This window comes from Podarcis cretensis (assembly GCF_951804945.1).
Source record: "Podarcis cretensis genome assembly, chromosome: 10".
Classification (NCBI taxonomy): domain Eukaryota; kingdom Metazoa; phylum Chordata; class Lepidosauria; order Squamata; family Lacertidae; genus Podarcis; species Podarcis cretensis.
This window is the reverse complement of record NC_137179.1, coordinates 36,258,193-36,285,508: the sequence shown is the minus strand read 5'-3', so window position 1 is coordinate 36,285,508 and position 27,316 is coordinate 36,258,193. Positions and strand designations below refer to the sequence as shown.

At 41.5% G+C, this 27,316-nt stretch overlaps 1 long non-coding RNA gene across 4 annotated transcripts in view; it reads left to right on the top strand.

Annotated features, from left to right (window-relative positions):
* LOC307224809 overlaps window positions 1-27,316 on the top strand; it is a 76,154-nt gene that overhangs the window by 27,503 nt on the left and 21,335 nt on the right. For all 4 annotated transcript variants that reach the window (XR_013842751.1, XR_013842752.1, XR_013842753.1 and 1 more), the window contains one exon: window positions 13,503-13,612. This is a non-coding gene — a long non-coding RNA (uncharacterized lncRNA). The remainder of the gene's footprint in view (window positions 1-13,502; window positions 13,613-27,316) is intronic.

Below are 27,316 nucleotides of genomic sequence, written 5' to 3'. Positions count from 1 at the left end.
GACTGGTGGCCCAGCTGTTCCACTATTAATTAATTTTATAATGAATGATTTTAGAGTGTTGTTTGTGCTGTACTTTTGTACTGTTTTATTGTTGTTAGCCGCCCTGAGCCCGGCTTCGGCTGGGGAGGGCAGGATATAAATAAAATTTATTTTATTATTATTATTATTATTATTATTATTATTATTATTATTATTATTTGGACAGAGACATCCTAACTACACTCTGGTAACCTCTAGGTTGGATTACTGCAATGTGTTCTTTGTGCGGCTCCCTTTGAAGATGATTCAGGATCTATAGCTGGTGCAGAATCGGGTGGCCAAATTGTTGACAGGGGAAGAATGGTCCCGACATATAGCACCTATTCAGGCACAATTGCACTGGCTACCAATTTGTTTCCATGCTGTTCCCCATTTCCACACTGTTCCCCATTCTCCCCCACCCCCACATGCAGCTAAGGACTCTGTGATCATCAACTGAGGCCCTTCTCTGCGTGTCCCTTCTGTGGGAGATCCAAACAGTGTCAACATGAAAATGCTCCTTTCCAGTGGTGGCTCGCTGCTTGTGGATTTCTCTTTCCAGGGAGGTACAGTATACTTGTCACAATCCTTATCTCTTTTTTTATCTATTTGTAGGCAAAAACATTTCTTTTTACCCAAACTTTTGGCACTTAATTTGAAAGGTTTGAGGTATTTGTGGCCTCTTTTTGCAAAGCAGGATCTGTAAGACCAGTCTTGTCTGTTTAGATGTGTTTTTAGACTTTCATTGGTTCTGTTTGTTATAACTGGTTTTAGTATTGTTTTTGTAAGTTGGCTTGGGTCACTTCTGTGAGAAAAGTGACTAATAAGTGTAATAGTAGTAGTAGTAGTACTATTTCCCAAACCTTTTGAACCCCTTTCTAGAGTTACTCAACTTTCTGGGCCCCTAAAATTCAGCACCTATGCAAATCCCTCCATGTGTTGAAAGCATGTTCATAGAGCACTTTGAGGACTTGCACTCACTTCCACACATCCCTGATGTCCTGCTGCCTAGTTTGGGTCCCTCCTTGTGTGTGGTGGTTTTACTCAAGCATCTCTCTCTCTGTGAAGCTCCTTCTGATGTCCACTGAACTGCCAGACAAGGAAGCATGAAAGTGGGGTGGACTAGCAGTGGCTAGCCCACTCAAAGGCAGTATGCAAGTTCCCACGACCACTTCTATGCAAACTCTCAAGGAGATTTGCATGAACCACCCACCTATAGTTGGTGCTGAACTGCGGGGGTCTAGAAGGTAGAGTAACTTTAGAAAGGGGTACAAAAATGACAGTGTGATGGACAGACATCTGTCCCTAGAAACAAAAGTGACAAAAATTTGCAAAACATCCACGAAGGACCAGGACTGAGTCTAGAACTGCACATCAAAGGTTTTGAAAAAAGAACAAGCAAACTCATTTTAAAAGCAAAATAAAGGGAACATTAGAAGAGCGGGAGCCGGGGGGGGGGGGGACATGCCACAGACATGATTAATAGTTTGAACACGTTTTGCTGTCATTTATAAGCACCTCGTGTTCAGCTGTTGCACTTTTTTTCCCCTTGAGTGTCATGATTGTCTTGCTCTTTCAAGAAAAATGATTTTTTGGGAAACACCGAGTCTTCATGCAAGGGAATGAATGTCATACATTTCAGTACATCTTTCATTCATGCCATGGAAACATTTGTTGCTTGTGGAATTTAATTGCTTCATCTTTATTTCGCTGTCTGCCTGCTTCTTGTTAGATGGCTTCCTCTCCACCTCCCAGAAACACAAAATAACTCCCCAGCACCAACAAGCAGCACATTAAGTACCAGATCCACACATCTCATCCTGCTTCATTCCTTGTAGTAAGCTATTGGCTTGGTGTGGCATTTGCTCCTGGCCCAGGAAAAGGGTTCTCTAAATTTGGAGCAGAGCAACATGTGGTATATAGGTTATTTGGTATAATATTGTTGGATTGTAGCACCCTGAATTGTAGCACCTCAATTCCATAGAGTTGGCAACAAACATGCCAGGACCAGAGCTGTTGTAAAAAATTCCCCTTCATTGATTCCAAGGTGGTGGTAGGGAACAAGGCATTTGACCTGTTCTCAAGCTGTTTTTCTTATTTATTTTGTAATTCTTTTTTGATTTGTTGGAAGCTGCCATGAACATTGTGGTCCCAATGGAAAGGCTGGTTATGTTGTTGTTGTTGTTTAGTCATTTAGTCGTGTCCAACTCTTCGTGACCCCATGGACCAGAGCACGCCAGGTACTCCTGTCTTCCACTGCCTCCCGCAGTTTGGTCAGACTCATGTTTGTAGCTTCGAGAACACTGTCCAACCATCTTGTCCTTTGTCGTCCCCTTCTCCTTGTGCCCGCCATCTTTCCCAACATCAGGGTCTTTTCCAGGGAGTCTTCTCTTCTCATGAGGTGGCCAAAGTATTGGAGCCTCAGCTTCAGGATCTGTCCTTCCAGTGAGCACTCAGGGCTGATTTCCTTAAGAATGGATATGTTTGAGCTTCTTGCAGTCCACGGGACTCTCAAGAGTCTCCTTCAGCACCATAATTCAAAAGCATCAATTCTTCGGCGATCAGCCTTCTTTATGGTCCAGCTCTCTATGGTCCAGGCTGGTTATACATTTACTTAAATAAACACATAAGAGTAAAGATTAACCTTAAAGGTTTTCTGCACACACACTTCCTTACAAGTAATTATTTTTGTAGTTCATAGGGATCAACCTTCATAAGGATCAATATGAATTTCAGCAAGGGTTTCATGGGCAGGAAGGCTAGCATTACGGAAGTTTTGTGCATATGCCTAGGAACAGCCTGATCAGCTGCTTGCTTGCCACCTGTGCGCATAGGCTCAATTTATATTCATAGCTCAATAAGATTTTATGGGTGGAAATGATATATGATTCACAGCACAGCCAATGTTACAAGCTGGACAAGCTATGATGCGTATTGTGGATGCCCAGGCAATTATGAATTTTGGTGCCATTTTTGTTTGTTTGGTTAATAAGTAGGATAAAAGCACGACATCCAGTCTTTACGTTTTCCAACCACTGTGGCCTATGCAAGACAGAAATTAAAAAATAAACACACAAATTCCTCTTTTTATGAACTTTGCATCATTTCCATGTCTCATGTAAGAAGCCTGAAATGCATACTTATTAAAAAAAAGAGGTATATTTAAATAATAGGTCGATATAATTATTCTCTATATTTCTTAAGATAACTGGTCATGAGTTTTTTTTAAAGAAATGTCCCAAACTAGCATTTTGCAATCCATTATACAGGAGGATCACGTTAGCATCCTGGTCGCCCTATGTATTTTAATGAAGAGGACAGATCTCTATGTGTAAAGAGAAGTGCAAGTGGATTCTGCTTTCTTTCCTGATAAGAGAGGCTGCTTCATTTGGAACTGGTTGCTAGATACAGGATAAAAGTCTTTGGCAATGCAGACGTTTACTCAGAATTAAGCCTCATAGACATCACCTTGCCAACAAAGGTCCGTATAGTTAAAGCTATGGTTTTCCCAGTAGTGATGTATGGAAGTGAGAGCTGGACCATAAAGAAGGCTGATAGCCGAAGAATTGATGCTTTTGAATTATGGTGCTGGAGGAGACTCTTGAGAGTCCCATGGACTGCAAGAAGATCAAACCTCTCCATTCTGAAGGAAATCAGCCCTGAGTGCTCACTGGAAGGACAGATTGTGAAGCTGAGGCTCCAGTACTTTGGCCACCTCATGAGAAGAGAAGACTCCCTGGAGAAGACCCTGATGTTGGGAAAGATGGAGGGCACAAGGAGAAGGGGGCGACAGAGGACGAGATGGTTGGATAGTGTTTTCGAGGTTACCAGCATGAGTCTGACCAAGCTGCGGGGGGCAGTGGAGGACAGGAGTGCCTGGCGTTCTCTGGTCCATGGGGTCACGAAGAGTCGGACACGACTAAACGACTAAACAACAACAACAAATTTTCGATGAACCTTCTGACCAGGTAAATGTGTACAGGATTGCAGTCTGATTTTCTTTGTTGTCTCAATCTTGTGCCTTAACTTGTAGAAAGGGGAGTGTGGAGAGGACTGCATTGGCTGCTTCACATTCTGCACAGGAGGTCACTGAAAGCAAAATTCAAACCAGGAACATGCCTCAGAGTGAGCATATTATCTCCCCCCCCCCAATTTTTAAAATTAATTTTCCAAATTATTACAAATCCAACCAAATTACTTTAATTTAATACAGTGTCTTAAAATCAGGTTTCCTGCCCCTGTTGCAAACATATGTTGATCGTTTCCTCCCAAAGCAGCATCATTTCTTATTTAGGGTTCAGTTGTCATCCGTCAATCTTCGTTACATCATTCTTGCAGCTGACCACATCTTCCTTCTTACAAACAGCACCTCTGTTACATCTTATAAGTATAAAATCCATTACACACGTTTAGTCCTTCATATACATTGTTGTTTCAGACCTGGCGTGCTGGGAGAATTAATTACTATCTTCCACTGTTCAGTTCTTTGCAGTGTTTATCTGGATGGTACAAGGTAACACATTCCATTAGAATGAGCATATTATCTTCAGGTACAGCTCATGTGAAGAATGGGGCCATAAAATCTTTATTTGCTGGCGACATTGCATAAAAACACTTGTGTATGTGTTTACATACACACATGTACATACATAGTGCTTTTTTTCTGGGGGGGATGCAGGGGTACATATACCCCTAAACATTTTGTGAATCTTAGTTTGGCCTCATTGAGGGGCAGTTTTTCAATATGAGTAGGAAAAGAGAATACCCCTAAACATTTTTAAAGAAAAAAAGCTCTGTACATACATACATAACACAAACAATAGCTTTTTTGGGGGGAGGGGATATTGGACAGGAAAAATGGCACCAGGAAAAGCTTTAAAGAGACATGGCCACCAGTCTAAGCATTTTAAAAACAAATGTGCTTAAATTATGTCCAGATTTGCCCTGTAGCTGCCTACAGCAAGTAGCACCCAGCCAGGAAGCACATAAAAGCACATAAAGGCACATAAAGGGAAGTAAGGGGTGTCCCCATCATCTGTTATTGGACTGTCATGGGACAGTCCACTGCCATGTGGCCCTCCAACTCCCCTCCCCCCAGTAGAATGAAAGGTGCTGGAAGAAAATGAGAGGAGTTAATGTACAATTGGGACGCAGGTGGCGCTGTGGGTTAAAGCCTCAGCACCTAGGACTTGCCGATCGAAAGGTCGGCGGTTCGAATCCCTGCGGCGGGGTGCGCTCCCGCTGCTCGGTCCCAGCGCCTGCCAACCTAGCAGTTCGAAAGCACCTCCGGGTGCAAGTAGATAAATAGGGACCGCTTACCAGCGGGAAGGTAAACGGCGTTTCCGTGTGCGCCTCTGGCTCTGGCTCTGGCTCTGGCCAGAGCAGCGATGTCACGCTGGCCACGTGACCCGGAAGTGTCTCCGGACAGCGCTGGCCCCTGGCCTCTTAAGTGAGATGGGCGCACAACCCCAGAGTCTGTCAAGACTGGCCCGTACGGGCAGGGGTACCTTTACCTTTTAATGTACAATTATTAGAGGATTGCGGATTGGGAAAGCAGTATCGAGCATACACAACACAAACACAGTAAGCCTCACAGAAAGTACAGGGAAGAAATGTGGGAATGTTAAGGATATTAGGCGAGGCTATATTGATTGAATATTATCCTTCCTTCACTCACGCTAGTGAGTCATGTAGCAGAGCAAATTCTCCTCAATACAGCAGGAAGCTAGTTTGCAGCTTCGTTTGAATCTCTTTAGTGAAGATTATTCCTGGTGTCCCCTTTTATCCCTCTTAACATAATAAAGACATAAGAGTCTTTCCTTAAAAGTAACAAGAAGTTTACTAACATTCGGTTCAGAGTATGATCCCTGAGGGCAGGCTTTAGCTAGTAGTTACAGAACAAATTGTGGGTTCATCCCATATGGGGACTGAGCCCATGAGCAAAATACATTAAGAGAACAGCATCAAGAGAAAAAAATGGCTTCAGAAGAGCAGCATGGCATCAAGAGAGACAGATGGCAGTGTGACTCGGCTCTTTTATGGAGTCAGCCAGGGTTGCGCCCATCTCCCTGGTCACATGCTGCAAGGGAAGGACACTCCAGACCTGTGAAACAGGAAGTTATACTGACTGGAGTAACATCCCCCTGCCTGTGTCCACTCTAGGGAAACAAGAATGTTGTATTTGACTGCTCCAATGGATTACATCCCACAAGAAAGACCATGAGAAAAAAAGCAGGGGCAAAAGAGTTGATTTCCAGCTTCCCAGAATATCATGTGATGTTTTCAGAAGTGGCTTTAGGGCAGTGTGACTGGTTCAGCTGCACTGGGTGCCATTACCAAAGGGGTTGGTGTAGAAATGGTGTCAAATTGAGCATGAGAAGCAAGGGGGCAGCAGCAAATTTTAGCATCGCATAGGGTGCTTTTGAAATTTGCGAGTCTGCCATTGATAATTTGCCCTAACAGTTCTTTCCGCAGGATCATTACCCTCCTTTTCTATCAAAGGCAGAAAGGGGAAGAGAAAACAGGCTGCACACTGCCTCTGAAGTGAGTTCTATAACCCTTGTAATGATTGCTGCTATTGACCCAGATCATATAATTTTTAATAACGTGATCTACCCTAATGTCTGATATTAAGCTATTTAAAGATTAATTCAGAGAGGACTTGCTTTATCTTAATTAAGAGTAGAAAATAAGTTGAGCAGGGCACTTGGTAATTCATTTTGCAGTTGACTCTGGTAAGGCTTGCTTTCATAAATTTGGCATATCTGAGAATTTATTATCTGGGTAGGAAGCAATCTATAGAGTTCTGCTCTCTTGTGAGCAATAAAATATTAGGTTCCTTTCAGCATGCACAACATTTGGGATGTTCAGTGATATAGCCTACATGTAAGGGAAGAGGTTCCTCAGCAAATATAGACTGGATTCCCCTAATTTCATGCCTTTGGCTGTGGCTAATGTAGTAAGTGGGTGCCACGTTATGGAAAGTTCATATTAGCACTGATGGATAGCTCAGCTCAAAGAGCATGTGACTCTTAATCTCAGGTTTGTGGGTTCAACTGCCACTGCAGGGAGTTGGACTAGATGATCCTCATGGCCCCTTTCCAACTCTACAATTCTATGTTTATGTCTATGAATGACTGCCAAGAGAGAGGTGAATTGGTCATAGAAAACCTAGGAGTTTGCTTTTCAGAAAGTAACCCAACATGGTTAGCAATAAGGTTTTCTTTCAGACAGTAGCACACTTGTTAACTCGTTTTGAGAAGTTACTTGTTTCAACCTCCCAACATGTTACAAAAATTGGCACTTAAAAATTGGCACCTGCGGCACTTCTAAAGGAATAAAATCCATTTGGGAATCTGGCAGCAGTTGAACAATATTTTTTTTAATAAACCCCAGTGGGGTGAATGTTTCCGTGTAGACCTATGAAATCCATTATTGCCAAGAGTTGAAGGTATTAACTAGCTAGCACCTTTAACCCTGTCAAGTTTCAAAAACTTATTCAACCTGTGATCCAACAGTTTGGAGTCGATATGGGGCTTGTATCCACATGTGATATTCATGTCCAGTTATTAATGTTATTGGAAGGCAAATGTTGAGGCTGAACATCACAGAACAAATAACTCATATGGATCTTAGAGGAGCATTACTGGATGGTTTTCCAGAAGACTAAGCAGAAGCATCATACAAGGAACTAGTTTATCATCTCCCCACAGAGCAGAAATCGCTGCATACTGGAAAGACCAAAACACAGCACAGGGATTCAATCGTGGTGCAGGCTATAATGGGGCCATCTTGTTATGGAACAACTAACTCACCATCAAAAATAATTTCTAAAGTCTGTCGAATACAGGAGTGGGAAACCTGTGGCCTTCCGGAAGTTGTTGGCTCCACCTCTTATCAGCCCTAGGCAGCAGAGACAAGCTGTCCATGAGGAGAAGTGAAGCAGCCTACCTCAGGCAGCGGAATCCCACATGGCAGCACCCCATGGGCACCTTGCCCACCCCCGTCACCACTGCCAGAGTTGCTTCTGGCAAGATCTCATGGAGCTCTGCAAGGTGCTGTGAGAGTTCTGTGAGACATCATGGAATCCCACTGGAAACTACCACATGACCCCGGTAAGCAAGACTTTGGTGATGGGGTGGCAGTGGGTGTGGCACCTTTCTGTTTTGCCTCAGGCAGCAAAACAGGTTTCACCAACGCCTAAGTGTGCCTCTGGCTTGGTGTTGCTTGGAGGTCCAGGCCAGGGGAAAATAGTTAAGCAGCACATGACAGATAATAGCAGTGAGCCCAATGGTGCCATGTGCTGATGCGCTGCTGTTTTCTTGGCACAACAGCAAGGAATAAGCAATCCCTATGCAATCTTAAGCCCTATGCAATCTTAAGCCCTATGCAATCTTAAGCCCTATGGAATCTTAAGGAAATCAGCCCTGAGTGATCACTGGAAGGACAGATCGTGAAGCTGAGGCTCCAATACTTTGGCCACCTCATGAGGAGAGAAGACTCCCTGGAAAAGACCCTGATGTTGGGAAAGATGGCGGGCACAAGGAGAAGGGGACGACAGAGGATGAGATGGTTGGACAGTGTTCTCGAAGCTACCAACATGAGTTTGACCAAACTGTGGGAGGCAGTGGAAGACAGGAGTGCCTGGCGTGCTCTGGTCCATGGGGTCACGAAGAGTCGGACACGACTAAACGACTAAACAACAACATGCAATCTTTCTTTTTTCAGGTGGGAGCGAAGGTTAGAGAGCTGGTGTAGCATTGAGGGTTGAAGGGAAAATGAAGATTGATGGGTCTGGGGAAGCCAGCCTTTCCAGGCTACTTTTGATTCCTGTGAATCATAAGAGATCATGTGCTTCCTTTGTAAACTTAAATATCAATATAATATCTGTGTTTTCCTTTGGCTGTTTGAACATGCTTATTAGCATTCTTTATCCTCCTGACTTTTCCTTTCTCTCTGACTCATGCACCTTTCAGAATTAAAGTATCTGAAAATTTGATATGAGCTTATGCAAGATAATTAGCTCCCATCGAGGTTAAGAGCAAGAAATTATTATAATTAAAAACAAAAAAAGCTTATAGTGTACTCTGAAGGGGACTAGGTGCTTATTTTCCTATTTAACACAAGGTGAATCAGGAATACTTCTGTCAGTTTTGAGAGAAAGCCTACTTGGAAATTGTATGTTGCGTTTACTTTTCCTTGTTCGCTGAGAAAATTACAACACATTTCCTGGATTTGCAGTGACATTATCATACAACAAATATAGGAACACCCACACAAAGGCATCCTTTGGAGTCCTGCACCTTGAGAAAAATATTACAATAGCATCTCTCCCCTTGACCTCCCCACAAAAACCCAAAGCTGATGATCCTGGCCTGAAAACTCCTCCTCCATCATTTGGCGAGAGTTGTATCTGCCTCCCTGTTCTTGCAAATTTACCTATCAGGTGCTCTTGGGGTGACTCCTACAATTCTTTCTTTTAGGATGCATTGCAGAGCACTTTGGAAGGTGATCTTATCTATGATTCCTCCAGTCAGAGTGCAGTCTGCAAGTTCCTCCTGGGATGTATCAGAGGAAAACACACTTTGTTGCATAAATTAAACATGCATTTTAAAAATTACATTAAATGCCAAGTCTGTTTCTGGCAACTTATTAGGATGCTGTTGTGGTTCCATATTCTGCTACAGATGATGAAATGTTTTTTTTTATTTTAAGGTTTAGTTCTCCCACCTCTGTTTTATATGCATTGCAGAAAAGTGCTTTTCAATGTATTTTGGAAAAACATTTTAGCAAAGGAAAACAAATTAAGTGTGTTACAAATGTTCTGCAGTCTTAAGCACTGTGGGGGTGTTTTTATTTCTTAACATAAATGTTTGGTCTTTAAAATCCACATTCGTAAAGTAAAGCTGTTTTGCAGTTTCCCATATTTATTTCATGCTGCTGTTTATGATCCTGTGAGAAGAAAGGATGAAATAAACAACAAAAAATACAAATTTGGCTTTAAAGAAATCCTCTTAGTTTTTTGGTTTTTTTTAAACTACCTCCAGTTCAGAACAGGGATGGGGGATTGGAAAATTAAGGGGAGGAGCCCTTCTGTGCAAAGGGGCCATTAGCATACTGGTGTATGTGGGGGGATATTTTCCCACAAAATATCAGAAATTTATGAACAACAGATGAATAATTCAGGATTTCTAAAACACATTATGTGACAATTTCATTTAACACCGCCCGCCACCCCACAATGATATCTGGAACGTTGTCCGGAGGAATTTGAAAAATCTGCTTACTAGAGTGTTAAGAACGGCTTTTTTTCAACCAGAACTCACCAGAAAGAGTGTATATTTGATGCTCAAAGGACAGATGTCATCATCCCTATTTAAAGTCATCCCTGCTTATTTTACTTAATGAACATTAATACCTTTAGCTTCTCGGAATACTTTACTGACACTTAGTGTTCTGTCCCAACATAAGTACTGGGTATCCTTGGGAAGTTATGGGGGTTATAGCTCTCCAGAAAACTCAGTCACGTACATCCCCCCTCACACCAATCAAACTCTTTCTGGTGTACTGATTAGCAACAGGCAGGTAGGATTATTTTCCATTTTAATTATCCTCAGTGCTTCAGAACAACACAATAGGGAGCCCATTGGGGTAAGTTAAAATGGTGCCACGGCTAAGAAGTTTAGGGCAGTTTGGAGTACAGTGGTACCTCGGGTTAAGAACTTAATTCGTTCTGGAGGTCCATTCTTAACCTGAAACTGTTCTTAACCTGAAGCACCACTTTAGCTAATGGGGCCTCCCGCTGCTGCCGTGCTGCCGGAGCACAATTTCGGTTCTCATCCTGAAGCAAAGTTCTTAACCCAAGGTACTATTTCTGGGTTAGCAGAGTCTGTAACCTGAAGCATCTGTAACCTGAAGTGTTTGTAACCTGAGGTACCACTGTACTGCTGTCCACTGCCAGTTAAGTCCACCGGGGCCCCCCAATGGCAGAGGGGTCCCACCAGAGGGAGCTTTCCTACGGTCTCCTCAACCTGGATCCTGCCCTATTTACTTTGATGAATACTTCATAAATGTTTGAGTAACAAAACCTTTCCCACAATTTCAAACTCATGCTTCCCTGCTCTAGATTTCCTGATCCCACAAGTCATAAGACCTTTCAGATGCCCATAGGGCTTGCATTGCGGCGCCCAAATATTTGAGGCTGCAACTCAGTGTGAATGAGATTCATTGTGATTGGCATGCCCTCTAATTGTGATGGAAGAGTCAATTTATTTTAAATTGTCTTGGCCTCAAATCCAACGAATAACTGCTGGATTTCTAAGCATCTGTCAATATAGATGGGGCATTGCCTAGCAATGTTTGTGATTAACAATAAATCAGAGCAGGGGTAGCCAACATGGTGCCCTCCAGATGTTGGCTACATTTTGCTAATAAACTAGTCCTAAACACTGTTTGATTTGTGCCATGGGCTGGCTTTCTTTCTGGCCATTAACCCCACACTTCCGCCATTATTTTCAGAACTACCTCTTCAAAAACAAAACAAAAGCAACCTGAATTTAAACAGAGATTGAAGCCGAAGGTAGGTGTGGCGAGTTTATAACCCCAGAACATGGCTACTCTTACTCCTATTTCAATGTTCTCTCCTTGAACTGATGTAATAGGGCTCCATTAAACTGATGGGAGTACATTTGAACAGATGCAATGATGCAAATGTTTTCCCCCCATCAATTTGCCTCCCAGTTGCAGGAGGAGGCAGTGCATATGCACAAGAATCACGTAAAGATTAAGTGATGATGCTTTTATCAGGGATATAAGGGATTTGCAATGCAATAGTAAGAGTGCGGGTATTGATTGGACGCATCCCTAGAGTGTGGCTGTTAAATGGCAGTTAAACAGCAACAATTTGGGGTATTATTGTTAAGTCAGGCTCTGTTATTTGGATAAATGGTTTTATGTGGATAAATCTTTTATTCACACCAAAAGGTGCTGGGATTCAGGCTGCTGCTGCTTATATACACACTTCCTTTTCTGCATTTCTTTTAGCACCTGCCATTGTGCATACATCTCACTGGAGTCTGCTGGACTGATGGCTGCTCTACAGACTTAGGCTGCAGTCGAAAGCCCATACAGGCAGTGGTTGAGCTGAATGGAGCAGCCCTGCCACCTATACTAGCAGAAGATGGCAGGCAGCCTATAGCTACACTAATCTTGAGCTCGTGTAGCAGTTGGGTCCACACTGGGCTTGAGCCAGTGCCACCACATGCAGTTCCCTGTGTGACCTGCTCAAAGTGTTCTGGGCGTGGGATGGTGGCCCCGTCCTGCAGGTAGAGGACAGTGACAGAACTGGGGGGAGAGACACTGGTGTCTGGTCCACCCCCTCTCTCATGGCCCAGCACAAAGGGGGAAGGGTTTGAAATTGCAGCCTCAATTCTTCTGGTTTGTGATTGGTTTTAAAATTATTTTGTGTTTTTAAATCCCTGCAACGTACCCTGGGACATTATAGTGAAGGGTGGGTAAGAAGTCAAATATCAATAAATCAGTAAACGAATGAATGAATGAATGAATGAATGAAACTATCTAACTCAAACTGGGTCTCAGACTGAAACTTTCGCCTCTCACATACAGAAAATGTGGGCATAGAGTAGCTTGCTTGTGTTCTGATTGGCTCTTGCATGCTAATAACTCCTTCCCCATTGGTCATGAGGGCTGCTTGTTTATTGAGAAGCAAGACCAGCTTGCAGTGGGTGGGTTGAGGTGACAGGCATCTTGGATCAATTCATAATACAGTGACTAAGAAAAATGATGACTTGGCAAAGGATCTTTAATAATTGACAGTTAACAATTAAATCTTCAGTTTTTAATTTTTTTAAAAAGAAGTCCTGCCTCAGCATTTCAGTGTGAATTTCTCCGAATACATTTTCTATCCCATTTTTCCTGATATGCAATTTTTGCAAAGCAATTTCCCACAATATGATATCATTCCCCTAATAAAATTTCCACAATGTCTATAATCATTTGTATATTATTTTCATTAATATATGCATTTTTATTCACACTTTATCCTCGTATATGCATTTTTGTATACATTTTTTGAATAGAGAACTGCATTACAAAATTCGGAGAAGTGCAAATTTTGAATGAGAGGCGCCTTTTGAATTGTGTGTTGTTTTGGACTGTTTGTGATTAGATCAGTTTGCCTTAATATGAGAATTTAATCTAATTTATTCTCCATCCTCTGGCCTTCCAGAGGTTTTGGACTACAACTCCCTTCAGTCTCAGCCAGTAATCCAAAACCTCTGTAGGGCACCATCGATGTTCTATAGTGTCTGAGTTATCACTGCCTCAGTGAAACTTCTTCACAAACTTGTTAGGTTATGAATGATATTTGAAAGATGACGATGTTAGACTGACTGAAACCTAAACTCCTTGTATATTTAAGTCTCCCTGAGTATCTGCTCTTTTTTCCTTTTTCCTTTGCAAACTAGGGAGACGAAATACTTCTCTTCTTCTCATCCTCATGGGGCAGACAAGCTCACAAGATGTCTATGTGAAACCTCTGCTTTCCTTCATAGACGGATTCAAAGCTCTATCTAAGGTAAGCTAAATTCTTCTTATTAATTTTTAAAAATTTAATTATTTAATGTGTTTGGGATAACTTTGTTCTAGGCAACTTTTAAAATATAATGACTTGCTTTCCAGATCTGATTATGGATAAATAAATCAGAGTGATTGTGGTTTCATATATATTGTACCAATCCTGTTAAATAAAACTGAAGCTTTTGAGTGCCATGCAGTGTTTTCATTAGTCAAAGGTTGTGAGTCAGTTAATTATACGACATGAGGTGCAAACTCTTTCTTCCCTATGACTCATATAACAGAAGCATCCTGATTAATATTTCATTGGTGAAACAGTATTTTTCAGAAATATTTATGGCCTGAAAGACTTTTCTCATCAAGCTACAATTCTCTGTGATATGAGATTTTTAATCCTGAAATCCTGAGTGACTCCTTTGAAATTGTTGATGGAATGAATTAATATACAGGGCAAGCACAGATACCATGTACCATGCCAAATAATAAAAAGCAGTTCTCAGAATAGCATGAAAAAATTAACCTTGCAAATGAACAGATAATCTGAACACTGATTTTCTTCAATAGTATTTGATTAAGGAGCTTTTCAGATGAATGCCTAATCAAAAAATTATATAGCAATAGCCTGCTTATTAAAACATTCACATTATTTTGAAAAATTAATTATGGAAGTTGAAGAGATACTAAATTTACATTGGTAAATGTTAACATGAGGGCTCCCCCACCCAAAAAAATAGCCCCAGGCCTTGGTCTGTTGAAAGTGAGTGTTTTGAAAAGATTTTTCACTGTTCTGTGTGCAGAAGACTGATCCTTGTTGCCCACCTAACACCTTTTGCCATTATGTTGATTGGCAGCTGTCCTGTTGGGAGCAATTTGCCTGATCTGCCAGGGGGTAAAAAGTATGGCAGTGCATTGGCAGCTGTTAACTAGGACGACAAAGCCAAAAACAGTGGAGGGAGATGGAATATATTATATCAATGTTTTAAAATCACACACAAACAAATGACACCTCGGTGTCACTGTATTTTTTTTAATAAAGCAGTGAAATCTACAAAGATTGTGTGTCTTTTTCTAAGTAATCTTTTGTGGCAGCTGGATTGGCGTTGCACTTTTTTAAAGAACTGAGTCATGCACTTCTACACACACACACAGACACACACACTTCACATTTTTTGATATTCCAAATAGTATTCTTCAACATTTGTGTTCTGGTCCCAAGGAAAATTGCAATCCCTGTGAACTCTCCACCCCTGGAAGCTGCTGTTTCTTCAGGAAAGGAGGCTGCCATGGCCACAAATCCAGCTTCCTTCTGGGAAGAAGAATACAGTGGTACCTCGGGTTAAGTACTTAATTTGTTCCGGAGGTTAGTTCTTAACCTGAAACTGTTCTTAACCTGAAGCACCACTTTAGCTAATGGGGGCCTCCCGCTGCCGCCGCGGTGCCAAAGCACGATTTCTGTTCTCATCCTGAAGCAAAGTTCTTAACCTGAGGTAATATTTCTGGGTTAGCAGAGTCTGTAACCTGAAGCGTATGTAACCTGAGGTACCACTGTAGTAGCTCCAAGGGGAAGGGGTTTTCACCAGAACTGTGGCACAGAGAGGGCAGAGTTAAACCTCCCCCCTCTGTGCATCCTGTATCCAGTAACTCCTCCAAACTAAAAAGTGTTACTTTAATAAGCAAGGGGAAGGGCCAGGGCTAGCACACTCATAAGACAAGGTGAGCTAAGATCCTCAGTTGGCAGGATCCTGAGGCAGCAGATCTGGCCTCCAAGGAATGCATTGCCCATGGCAGCTGCCATCGTGGCAGTGACAGCTGTGGTGAGCTCCTTGGGGGTTGGATCTGCCACCTCCTCGGCAGCCCTTCCCCCTCATGCCGCCTCTACAATGACCTATTGATGGATAGGAAGCTCTGCTGGTCTGAGCCCCCAATGTAGATCCTTATTCCTCCCTTGTTACCCCTGTAGATCTCTGCTCACCCCTTCTTGCATGGCTGGGGAGGAGGGAGATGCCATTTTGTGGTTTGCCTCAGATGCCAAAATGTCTTGGGCTGGCCCTGGGAAGGGTTGTACCTCGGCTGTAGAGCATCTGCTTTGCACACAGAAGGTCCCAGGTTCAATCCTGACATCCTGTCCCCTGTCTGAAATCCTGGGAAAGGTGCTACCAGTTAGTATAAGGAATTCTGAGTTAGGTAGACCCATGGTCTGACCTATAAAAGGCAGCTCCCAACGTTCCTATGGATTTGGTGTATTGTTTACTTTGGTCCCCACTTTGATTGTGGGGTTACATGGAGGCTAGGGATGTGTGGATCTGCCAGTTTTGGTTTCTCTCTGTATCTTCTTTTTCCAGTCTTCAGCTCTTCACATTTTGCATTTTAAAGTGCTCGTTTCAGTGCTCATTCCTCCTCATATATTTGTATACAATTTTGGCTCAGATGCACATTTTTTGCAAAGCAATCTTCCCTGTATATAATGTATGTCGTTTTCACCAACATATGCAGAACTGCATTGCAAGATACAAAGAAGTGTGAATTTTGAAGGACAGCTGTGTTTTGTTTTGCATTTTATTTTGGAAAGTGTGAATTATGTAGGTTCACCTTTAAATGCCAGCTGAATTGAATTTCTCTCTCATCTGTAATTGAGGCTCAACATGAAATATATGAGATGCTGATGTGATGGCACCGAGCAAGGTTTTGCATTCCATACAAATGGTCTAAGCCAATGGTGTCTGTAAGTGGGGTGGGGCAGCAGTGAGCCAAATGAGGGCTTAGAACATGCTGCAGAGTACAGTGGTACCTCGGATTACATATGCTTCAGGTTACATACGCTTCAGGTTACACACTCCACTAACCCAGAAATAGTGCTTCAGGTTAAGAACTTTGCTTCAGGGTAAGAACAGAAATCGTGCTCTGGCGGCACGGCAGCAGCAGGAAGCCCCATTAGCTAAAGTGGTGCTCAGGTTAAGAACAGTTTCAGGTTAAGTATGGACCTCCAGAACAAATTAAGTACTTAACCCAAGGTACCACTGTACTGCATAGCAAACAGGGATCCTCAGCAGATGTTCAGGGTTTCTTCACGATTTGATGTGGAAAGGATTGCCTGAAGGCTTTGGACAATTTTGACAGAGTTAAAAGAACTTCAATTAAAATTATGAATAATATTTGAAGACACACTCATAGGACTACCTAATTGAAAACAGATATAATTTCCCTCCTTTTGCCGTTTCCTTGTGGTATTTTTACACTGTATTGATTTTGTGACATGGTGAAAAATAACAACACAGAGCTTTGGACAATGTATAGTTTGTCCAACAGCAAGCAAGAAGAATGCTGTGGCTCTGTTATCTCCTTTGCAAAGAAACTTTCTGAGTTATAAATAGATTGCTAATGACTGTCAGGTTCTTCATCTCTGAAACTTCCTTGTAGGTATCTCATTACAGAGCTAACATCATTAATAAAATAGATGGAATATTTCACAAGGGCAGGATTTTTTAAATTCTTTTTTACCTCAGTAGCTGTGAGGAATATACCTAGCATATGCATAATTTTGAAGGCCATTTTAAAACTGTAATTCATCATAATTATCTCCATATTTTAATGGCAAAACACATTTAATTGCTTTTGACTGGGCTGGCATCATGATACAAAAGAGAAGTAATGGCAGATGGTCCTACTGTCAAATCTGCTACTCTTAACCCACAATAAAAAGTAGAACATGTTTCTGTGTCCCTGATGTGCTTTTTAGTACATGCATGGCCCAAAGTATACATTGTATGCAAATGCCTTTAACTGTAGCCCAAATGACCCGTTTGCTCCAGATTGCCCTCACCACAAATAGCTTTTCTTTGCTCAAACTGCTTGTGGTGAGGGCAATCTGGAGTGGAGGAAGAACGTTACTCATTCCCCACTTTCCATTTCCCCCGTTAGAATTGTCTCCACAAAGCAATTGAACCTGGTAGACCATGTGACAGCGGGCACAATCAGACTGGCTGGCTAAACCAGGTGAGGTAGCAGATGGGCCTCAAACCCTCAGTGAGTTAGGGACTTCCCATGGATGTGAAGACAGGGTCTGGTGGATTGATCAGACAAGACCAGTCGTGGGTCCCACAGTCAAGAAGATGGTTTCTGCACATTCTGTAGAAGGAAGCGAGGGGCAGATGGGGCTCATCAACCTGGGAAGATTATTCATCTAGGAGAAGGAAAGCTTTGATCCTAAACCTCCACAGCCGTGTGGTATACTCATTCGTGAGAAAGACTTCAGGAGTAAACTCTTTTACTGGAACTTAAGAGAACTAAGTTGTATGATCAAGAAAAGTCAATTCAATCACTTCAGAATCTACAGAAGAAATGCTGGCCCTTGAACTTAAATGACAGCAACACTCGTCTTACCCCAAATAATCCAAAATGCAATTTATGATTGTTTAGTGGAAGTGGGTGTGGCAATAGTAAAAACAAGATCATTTATAGACAGCTTTAATTGACTAATATCAAAACAAATCTTCCATCAGTGTGACATTATTCACCACCCACAGCAGTGTGGCAGCTGTAACTTCTTTTTGTTAATATTAATTGGTTAATCATTTTTATTTATATAGCTCTTAACTGGTGCCTGAAGCACTTTACATAAAAATAATTCAGTGAAATGTCATTTACAAAGTCTATTTAAAATTAACTTTTGAAGAGAAAAGAAAAGTAGAGTAAAGGGGGGAAAGATACACTACAGAGAATTCCCAGAGGGGAGATTATGTTAGTTGATTGATGCAAAAACACCACAGACTCATGAGGCACCTCAAAGCCCAATTAATTTATTATGGAGTAATCTTTTGTGGGCTACAGTTCACTTCATCAGGTGTATTGTGTGTTATCCTGAGTTGTATCTTACAAACACCTGCTAACTCAAGGTAACGTTCCATGCATCTGATGAAGTAGGCTGTAGTCCACAAATGTTGATGCCACACAAATGGAAGTAGAACAGAGTTTTTGGTGTTGAGGGCTCCATTCCATTTTAGGTAATCTGAGATATGTTTGAGCATTAGAGATAAGGCTATTGGTGACTTGCCATCATGGATATGTTGTACATCCACAGTCAGAGGCAGTGTGCCTATGGATGCCAGTTGCTGACAAGTGCAAGTGAGGAGAGTGCTATTGAAGCCATACCCTGCTTGTGGGCTACCCATGGGCATCTGACTGGTCACTGTGAGAACAGGATGCTGAATTAAATGGGCCTTTGACCTGGTCCAGCAGGGCTCTTCTTACGTAATCTGTTGGGGGCCACTTTCTGGCAGTGTGTTGAGACTAAAGCCAATTGTGGGTGGGGTCCAAGGTCCAAAGTGGTTGGATGGCATCCCCACTACCTTTTCTTGTTGGATCTTCCTGCATCTGGCATCACATGAACAGATGCCACATGATGTTGAACGTAAAGACAATTTCCCCAAGACAGAGTGTTGTTGGTTGACCGTAATAAACCTTGGCCTGACTGATTATAGAAAAGGAGCCCTACATGCAGAAAACATTTAGCTAACATGGATGTGCATTTCATACCTGTTATGCTCTGCTCATCAGTGCACCATTGAACTGGCTGCTGGCTTTGAGATGCAAATACGGATGTATATCATTACCAGTCATGTGAGCTTTTGTTGGTGGGTTAACCTGGATTGGGGATTGTAAATCATAGTGTTTAGATGATCATAGTTCAATAAGTGGAAATATGAAGCAACCTTTTGCCCAGGCATGCAGCACCATCAACTCTCCCTTCATGGTGCAAGCAAACAAACTAGAAAATAACCATAGTTTTCCATTTTGGCCGAAGTGGGAACTCGTTGCCAGCCTCAGAACATGCAGGGATATTAAACCATGGTTCGAAGTCGGTTTAATCTTGTGAGCTCTTTGAAAGCTAGTAACCATAGTTTTGCAGTAATTAAATACTTGCTGGTTTGTTCACTCATGCTACAAAGTGGAAAGACTTGTTCATATCTTGGCTTATCAAGTTGAGATATGTTTAGCCAAACCATCTCTGAAAAAATAACAAATTTAATTGTTTACATTCATTAGTTTCAATCATATAAAGAATGATTGATTGAAAATGAAGTGAAATTGAAAAAAGGGGCAAATGGCAATCTGAAGTAAATAGAAATGTTAGAAGAAATTCATATAAGTATTTTATTGAGGTATGTCTGCTTTTGGCAGTGTTCTCTGGATAATGGCAGTGCAATTATTTCTCAAAATCAGTAACCACTTGCCAATTATAGTCAATTCCATGACTAGTGCCAGCAACAAATTAGGTTTAGTGTGCTTACATTTGCCCTCAGCTTCACGCTCCACATTTTGTCAGTGTTTTGACATGTTGTAGAAGGAACCATAATGCAGATATATTGCTTAATACCCTCTCCCATGATAGTCAGTAGGTGTGCATAGCACACATTTTAAATTTATATGTTATGCCATACTGTTGAAACATTTCACTAGCAATATCATGAATAATTTTAGTAGAAGGTAGCAATTAAGTAATTATAAAAAGTGTGAGTCTCAGAGAATTTCTGCTGAAGCAAGTCCTTTAAAATTAATAAAGCATTTCAAGATTTCCATTGTTAATTCCCACAATTGCAAAAGAAACCTTAGCTGGTTACTGATTTTCTCTGTTAATTTCCACAATCGCAACCCCCCCCCCCCAAAAAAAAACACCTTAGCTGGTTACTGTTTTTAGTCATCATTAAAGGCTCATAATTTCTCCAATCCATTTTTTATGGAGTTGTTTTAAAATGTTGTAAATGAAGCCACAAGCAACCTAACACCAGTTAGAATACAACAGAATACTGTTGTGCATAAGGCAATAATGCATTTCCACTAACAAATTAGAAGCCAAAACATAGACAAAACTTGTGCCTTTTTTATTTGCCTAGTTAGCAGCCAGCAACCTCAGAAAGTTATAAAGATGTTATCTAGTGGTACAAATGGATTGTGTGTTATCCTGCTATAACTTAGACCATCTTCACATTGCTGCAGGTGTCTGGGCTGTTTCACTAGAATGGAGCTTCATTAACTTCCCATTGCCACCCAACTGCTAGAGGGACTGCACTGACTGAGACGTCTACCTCTACATGCAGTGACTTTGTCCCAATGTACTCACTTTTGCAATTCTATCTGCAACCACATCCCCAGATTACACGCCAACCAGTTCCCAAGTCTTCTTCCTTAGTTCTTCTCTCTGTTTTTTTTACTATAAACAACTTCATAAGGATCTCTTTATATTTCTCCTTGTGCCCACCAGAATGACTGTAGCAGGACATTGGGAAAGGTCTCCTGACTTCTCCAATAACAACTGGTGCAGCTGCATTTGGCACCTGGCTTTAATGGAAAGGTGACAACACCAAACTTGATGCATTTGTCACAGTCTGGTTTCCACTTTTGACTTTTATAAACATGATAACTAAAGGCATCCAATCTGGTTTTTGGAGAGGCTGTGGATGATAATTTCTCCATTTGAAATGCTGTATCCTTCCTTTGATGCTTTCTGAATGCCGTATTTACTGTAACAGTACATTTAAGACGAGATACTGTTTATTCGGTAACGTTTATTGTATGATTCAATATGAAACTACACCCACACACCCACACCCACATCACACAATATATATAATATAAAAAGGCCGACCCAAATGCGAAGACTTGGAAGGGTATTCATTAGCAAACTTGAAACTGTGGAATCTGGCCTTGACAAACTCTGGGAATTTCTAGTTCAAAGGGCTGGGGAAGACAATTGCCTCCTTTATGTGTTGATTCACACATTGTTATATATAGTCATCAGAAGTAGCTACTTGTCGGGAGAGAGTAACACCCATACTGCTCCAATTTTTCACTCATTTTATTGAATTCTGTTTTTCATTTGTGTTCTGCATAGTAGTAGCATACAATTCCCAAGCTTGCTTTGAACTCAGATCTTTAGATTACTTCATTTTCAAATAGTATGGCTTCATGCGCACATCTCAGTTGTGAAAGTTTTAGTTGATATTGTTATATTAAAAAAATCCATGGTCTTTCAGGCTTATGGACTTGTACATGACAGACAGCAGATTTCAGCAATGCGCACAACCACACAATGCTTTCTAGCTTGAGTTTTCTCCAGGAACAGTAAGGCTCCAAAAACCTGTGTTGACAGGTAATGAGATTTAATTCACAGGAGAGGGGAGAATAAAACATCCATATTCATTACTTAATCAAATAAAAATACTTTCAGAGAATTCTGGGAATTCTCAACAGTTGCTTTGAAAGTCTCTCTTTGATAGCTGTAAACAAATTACCTTACGAATAACTTCTTAATCAAGGAAGAGCGGAGCTACTCTCTACTTGATCTTTCCCTTTGGGTGGTCCCAGTCAGAGCTGCAGTCCTGTGCCTGATGGCTTGGCTCCTGAAAAGCCGTATAGTATTATGCTGACAGCTGTAGACCTCTTTTTGTTAGGGATAACAGACATCCTGTGCTGAGGACAGCATCAAGCCCAGCTTGCAGTATGCCCAATTAGAGAAGCTAAAATCTCATTTGCTTCACCATGGGAGCCTCTGAAAGTACACCGTTTGGGCCTCATTACAGTATTTTTAACTTTACAAAAACAATTTCATTATGGAAATTAAAGGAAGCTTATTTGGTCTCTGTATTTACACTGAAGTGAATATGCTCTACAAAAAAATCCAACCCACCTATCATCTCGAGTCCACCCCCTCCCCCGCTTTATCACAAAGTTTCTTTGAGAAACCGTTTTGCCCTCTAGCTTCAGTAAGAAAGCAACCATTTTGAAACCAACTGGCTAGTATTAACACTGGAGACATCAAATAGGCAAGCTGCTGTTTGCCACACTGGGAAGCTGAAAGTTCTCTTTTAAGACTAAGGCAGTGCTTTAATTTCCTCTCCAAGAATGTAATTGTTTTGGAACCTCTCCCAGTGGCAAGGGGTTGGGTGAGCAACCCCAAGGGAGGGAAGCAAGCTTGCAGAAGTGTGAGATGAAACAGGCAGTCAAGAGGAAGCAGGAGCCAGTAACCAAAGGAACCAGGTGGGAGTGCAGCCCAAACTCTAGGATACAAACAACATCACTCTCTAGCATGTAGCCTCCAGCAACTGGTACAGTGGTACCTCGGGTTAAGAAATTTGTTCCGGAGGTCCGTTCTTAACCTGAAACTGTTCTTAACCTGAGGTACCACTTTAGCTAATGGGGCCTCCTGCTGCCGCCACGCCACTGGAGCACGTTTTCTGTTCTCATCCTGAAGCAAAGTTCTTAACCCGACGTACTATTTCTGGATTAGTGGAGTCTGTAACCTGAAGCGTCTGTAACCTGAAGCATCTGTAACCTGAAGTGTCTGTAACCCGAGGTAGCACTGTATTTGGAAGCAGAGCAGAGCCATCTGAGTTAGTAGCCATTGGCAGTCTTCTCTATGAATTTGTCTAATACTCTTTTAAAGCCATCTAGGTGACCATGTGCTGAGTGAAGAAGCACTTTCTTTTATTTGTCCAGAATCTTTCAACATTGTGCTTCATTGGCTTTCCATGTCTTTCGACTTTCCCAGCTCCTCTCAAGACATACAACAAATTCTGTTTTCAAATCTGTCCAAATTCTGTGATATTCAATGACCAGAAATCTTACAAACTTATCCTCTTACAGTAGAGTCAGGAAAACTAATAAAAACAGGCTTCAATTTGATTCCTACAGCAACCATTATCACAATTACAAAGAAAATCTCAGGTCCGCTGAATACCATAAGGATAACATGCCCTGTAATTTAGAGTTTAAATTGGTGTCTGGGTGGTTGATGTGTTCAGGACAAGCTTGAGAGTGGTTGTTTTGTTTGCTGGGGAGCATTATGGTTTATAAATACTGTTATTTCCTGCAGAATATATCAATCTGTAGCCCTTTGTTGGAATGATCTTCTACCCATTAACCTGTGAACATGTTCAATGCAGCTGAGCAAAGCAAATTAATTTACAAGACTATGTTGAAACAAAATCTATATTTTATTTGGGAATCAGTGAGAGAGTGATATATCTGTTGAAATTGCAGTGTCCCAAGCACAGCGGAATGATGAGGAGTACGTGCCACATACTCTATATTACTTTATTTACACTTCAAAGCTGGTAGATTACAGAAAAACATCTTGCCTCTGCCGGAGCAGAGAAAGCATCCTCTCTCCTCTAAAGCACGGAGAGAACACTGTGAGAACAGTGAAAAACAGGAAACCAGTGTACGTCACATCCAGTCTCCTTTCCCGTGAGAAACTCCAACAGCAACTCTGACTGGAATGTAAACATTGTCTTGTGACAAGCATTTCGCTGCACAGTGAAGAGAGCAGAAACCAACAATATCAGTAGTATGGGAGTTTAGACACCCCTAATTCTCAGTGCCAGAATTGCTTTTTGCTCCAGATTTAGCTACATTCTTCCTCTTTTATTTTCTCTTGCATCACATTAAGTAGCTTTAAAAGTATATAAATAGGACTGGCACCAAATGATCTTTCTACTTTGTAGAAGCTTCAATATTTCCTCCATCCCCCCCCCCTTATTAGGCTCCCTCTTTGATTGGAGACGCTGAAAGGTTGTTAATCATAATGAGTTTCTGCTTTCATGGCAACACATCTGTCTTTATCTTCAGAAGGTGCTAGCTGGTGTTCAGCATTTAAGAATACATAACTATATATTGTGTTTTGCCCAGGGATAATAATCTAGTGGGTCATCATCACTGGCAAAACCTTCATAGAAGTTGAGTTAGTATAACAAGCATGAAAATTATGTCCCTTCTTCCATTTCTCATTTATTTCTCCACATGCAACACGCTTATGAGCTGATTTTTAATGAACTTTTACAAATGACCAAAGTTGTCTCCAAAACAAGAGCAAAAGACTTCTGCATACTTGAGCTCAGAGGACTTCTGAATAAACATGTTTAGGATCAAGGTATTAGCTCTCCATTATGTTGACTGAATGTATCATGATAGAACAGTGCTAAATAAAGCTGTGTGCAAATGTACTCTCAAAGTTCTGGCTCCATTGGCTTAAACCGAATAGAAGAAATCTGATATTTTTTCTAGTTCTCACCCAAGAAAAGGAAGGGCACATTGTAGAATTTTCTCTGAATATTCTTCATCATCTTTTGTGTGTGTGACAGTGCCATTTTCCTGTCCCTGCAGTGCCCTGAAACAATACCATGTGCAGGGCATTGTGTCAGATGCAAATATTGATGTACTATTTCCTCAGTTTGCTTTCAGGGAATCTGGGTAGCAACTCTGATCTGGACAGCTGCAACAGCCTCAAAATCTGTGGTGGAAGAAGAACTCTTTCTGAAATATAAGCTTAGTATGACAGGGCTCTTATTACACCTATGATCTCCATATAACAGTAAATTCAACTGCAATTTTTATTATGTTTTTTTACATGTTAAGATGTATGTGTTAGGGAAATGATAGCAATGATACGTATTTACTGGACACTAGGGTTTCGTATGCACAATATTTTATTCTAGAATCAATGGAGACTCAGTACTTGCTTTTTTCCATGTAGTCCACACACAATCTAGAGCTATTGCATATTTTTTGGCCCTGAAAAGCTCTTTTTGAGAAGCTGGTCTCCTTGTGGCTTCAGGTACAGTAAAGCCATGGGGTGGAGGAGCAGGTGGTAAAGACCAAGACACCAAGTGTTGGATTAAAATTAGGCCACAACTTTGTTGTTTACAGAAGAATAAGTTTGGCATGGGCATTGGGCACATATCAAATGATCAACCAGCCTGCTTGATATGCTGCCAGTTCATGGATGAGAGTTGGCCAAAATTTGGAGTCCCCTTATGGTACAAACTGCTTCCCATTGACCCTGTCAGGTCAATGGTAACAAGTGCTATGACCCGTCACCCCCTGACTGGGATTATGGGCAGAAAGCACCACCTAATGGTGATCCCCTGATGGGATGGGGCAGGCTATCCTTTCTCTTCTCTTCCCTGCCTCCTAAGGATCCAGCCCAGTGCCTCTCCCGCCACAAGAGTTGAGGGGAATGCCCCAACTCACTGCCACATCTGAAGCTCCTGTAACCATCCACACAGACCACTGTGAATGTCCACCAACCAGGCCTCATTGCCTGCCCCAGAGAGATGCACATTGCCCAATTAATCTCTTCTGAATTATACTGATGGATGTTGTCTCACCGGTTAGTTCTCTGAGAACTAGCAGCTTCCAATGAATCATTTTGTTGACCTTCTCCCCCAGCCCCAACCCCTGAGGAGTTCCAGCCTGATGACCACCATCTGTGGGAATTCAGCTTTCATGGTGTCCAATTAGCATGTAAGGCTAAGGATGATTCCCTTTTGCCTGCCTAGATCATTTTCACCAAGTTGTATGATGATATAATGAGAAGGCTCTTGGCTGTAATACATGACATGACTGATAGCATGAATTCGTCCCCCATCATGTCTCAAATTCCATTCCACCCTCTCACTCAAATGGTGTAGACACCACCCACATGACAGCGTGTAACCACTGTGCCCACAAATCCATATTGATCTGTGTGCCAGGCCTCTAGGAGGAAGAATTTAACAAAGAGTAAGCTTCTGAACCCATCTCTGAACTGCCCGGATCCTGGGGGTGGGGGCACTCTACTCTCCTGCCAACATGGCTGCCCCATGGCTACCTGACCAGACAATCACATTCTTGCTCTAGAGTTCCCAGTTTGGGGTGATGAAATAAACTCAGGAATCTCTGTAATAATTTAAAGGTATGTTGAAGTGACCTTTAACTACAATAAAGGAAAGGGGGGATTTTATCAGGTCAATCTAGAGTGGAAGAGGTTGCTATGCTATTATTCAAATTCTGGCGTGTGTTTTTTTAAGGAATTTGACAACTGAAATGGTCTTCAGTAAACCATTTAGTATTCTGCCTGACTGACAGAAAATAGTCTTCCTTTCTGTATAACTTGGCAAATTATTCTGGAAAAGCACCGTCTCTTCAGTTTTCTGAAAGAAACACTTTTGGTCTGTAAAGTGAAATAAGATAATTCCAGATAAGTTATAGGTCAGACAGATGTAAGGATATAACCTTGAACAGCACTCAATCCTTTTTTATGATATAATAAAATGTCAACATGAAGTTTATGAATCAAGCAATTTTATCATTGTAGAGAGTGGGAGTGAAGCAGGCATTTAATTTGAAATAGAGATAGCATGCACATAGAATATTCCAGAATGCTGTGATGTTTTTTATGTTTCCTCTGAACCCCTTTAAGTGTTAAGTCAACAGTAGTCTACACAAATGGATTATCAGATCTGAGCAACAGCAAGAAAAACTCTGCATAGATATGGTGGAGACTTAGGAGAAGTGAGATGTAGAGCTGAAAATCCTGCCTGTGAGATAAGATGTTATCCTTTAGTATTAAGGGAATCTGTAGTTCTGTCAAAGGGCCAACGATCTTCTCAGTTTTTAATAAGACCAAGTTTTGTCTTTCTAGAAAAAGGGTCCCATGCTTCAAACAGCAAATATCATAAAATGAAAGGGAAGCAGACTGGGAAAAATTGATAAACATCTTCCCATAGAAAGATTGCAGTTGAATAGTGTAACAGAACTTTTCCAAGGAGTAGGTCCCAGTTACAAACTGTAATGCCAAACTGGAAGAGAGGTTGGGGAAGAATCTTGGTTTTACACAGTCTTACATTCTCCACTGTAATGGTTCCAGGTCTGATTATTGGAGTTTTCAATT